This window comes from Megalobrama amblycephala, linkage group LG17 (assembly GCF_018812025.1).
Source record: "Megalobrama amblycephala isolate DHTTF-2021 linkage group LG17, ASM1881202v1, whole genome shotgun sequence".
Classification (NCBI taxonomy): Eukaryota; Metazoa; Chordata; class Actinopteri; order Cypriniformes; family Xenocyprididae; genus Megalobrama; species Megalobrama amblycephala.
The window spans coordinates 12,275,302-12,277,871 of NC_063060.1; positions in this window are offsets into that span (position 1 = coordinate 12,275,302).

Sequence of the window (2,570 nt, forward strand, 5' to 3'; positions counted from 1 at the left end):
GTAATAAAAACATAACGGTTCATTATGTAAGGTCTTTATACACCACCGAAAACATATGTATATTATATTGCATTTTTGTCAATAGATCCTCCTAAAATGTACACATTGCACCTTTAACATAACATTACCAAGTTATCCCCGTAACATTCTAATAGACTGAATAATCTTAATGCAGCGTTTTTTTATGATGTCAACAAAGAATGTTTGCCAAAATTAGATAAGAAATCAAAATTCATTAAGCTATCTAGAATGGCACAAAATGCATATTTTAGATGGCCAATAAAATTCTTGGTCACACTGTTATTAATATTGTATTATACAATGTTAATATTGTAAATTCGACAAATCAGCAAAATTATACAAAAGTTAACATAAATGGTCCAACTTTATATTAAGTGGCCTTAACTACTATGTACTTGCATCAAAAAATAAGTACAATGTACTTATTGGGTTCATATTGAATTGCAAAACACTTTTTCTGTTATTGAGGTGGGATACAGGTAAGGTTAGGGAAAGCTTTGGTGGTTTGGGTAGGTTTAAGGGTAGGGGTAAGGTGTAAGGGATGGGTCAACAGTGTAATTATAAATGTAATAACAGAAATGAATTACAGATGTAATTACATGCAGGTGTTTTTAAAATATAAGTACAATGTAAAAACATGTATGTACACAATAAGTGCATTGTATCAAATGATTAATTTAAATGCAAGTACATAGTAGTTAAGGCCACTTAATATAAAGTGGGACCACATAAATAGTTTGAAGATACGAACAGTCAAGCTACGAACCTAAAACAAATCTCCAAATATTATTTTTCAAAATATTTTAAAATTGAGGTCTGATTTATGCAACAAAAATTAATCATATCTATCTATTTATATATGTATATATCTATATATATATATATATATATATGCATACACTGCCCTCCAAAAGTTTGGAAACGCCCTAGAAAAGTGGGGTTTTGGACAATATTGGCATGAATCCTTTTTAATTTGTGATAATTTTGCACTGATATGGGACAACACAAACTACGAAAACATATTTTATTATATAAACAGTTTATACATAGAAAAAACTTACATTTTCGATTAATCAAAATATCCACCATTAGCAGCTATCTGACCTAAACTGGGTTCTAATTGGTTCATTGTATTCTAAACTTAATTGGCAATCAATTGTTGAAGCTATTAAGGTGTGCTGACCCAAAAATCTTTTACAAACGTGGGCCAAGTTTAAACCAGTAACCAGGCATCACAGCTGGCAAAGGGCCATGTCTGACTTTGACATGTATATATTGCCATTATTACGTAATCAAAATGAAAATTACTATTGCTGGTCTTCAATAATGTCAAGTTACTGTAATGTATTTGCACCAAAAAAATGATAAGGATTTATGCTGATATCGTCCAAAACCACACTTTGCCAGGTGTGTTCCAAACTTTTGGAGGGCAATGTATATTGTAACATATGCATTGAGTCCATGGATAATGAAAAAAAACCGTACATTTTGAAAATGCAAAATTGTAGAATTTGATACTAAATTGTTGCGTAAAAGTATTTTTGTCCTTAAATATTAAAATAATTATTTAAATGTAATTTATTCCTGTGATGGCAAAGCTGAATTTCCCGCAGCCATTACTCCAGTCTTCAGTGTCACATGATCCTTCAGAAATCATTCTAATATGCTGATTAAAAAAAGTGTAGGGACTGAGAATAATTATCATTTACATTTCAGTTCTAGAGTGAAGAACTCACTCTCACTTGCACCATCACTACTGACAGAAGGTTGTTGGAATTTTCTCACCTTTCTGTGGGGTGAAGAGGAGAAAAAGATACAGCAGCCTCATCTTTATCCTGATACAAAAGAATCAGTTGTACCATCCAGTATTCATAGGTTCAGTCCTGCACAGTGGCCAGGCAAAGCCAAACCAAGAGTTTCAGCAACGAGACGGCACACAGACGTCCAAACTCTTCACTTCAGAATCTCTTCTAATGCAGGTGTGTGTAAGAGATGCGAAAACAATCCCAAAAAATGAACAAAGCCCTATTTAGGACACTCTAAAAGGTCAAAGGGCAAAAGGCAGAGTGGTTGTCATAGTAACAGGGCAGCAGGAAGTACACACTCTTTATGTTTGCATCAGGTCACACGTGAAGAGATGAAGATCTCACACACACACACACACACACCTTCTATGCCTCTCTTTTACCCAGGGTAAAGGTCCTGACCCCAGCTGAAAATTTACCTCCTCAAACAACTAGCCATTGTGAATGTGTGTGTGACAGGAACTCAGGTGAGGATCAAGCAGAAAGTGGGGGTTGTAAATGATTCTTTGTATTCTCTAGGTTTCTATTTGAAATAAGCATGCTGCTAATGGCCCAATACTCTGAATAAACTACAAATACACAGCACACACAAATATTATGTAATATATTTGTAATGACACTGTATTGAAGAGATTTTAGCAATATATTTCAGTACTGAATGACTTTTATAATAAGTATTTTCACACTAAAAAATTTTTCTCATCTTGTCCACCATCTTGGGTTTATTTTTTTCGTTTTAGATGT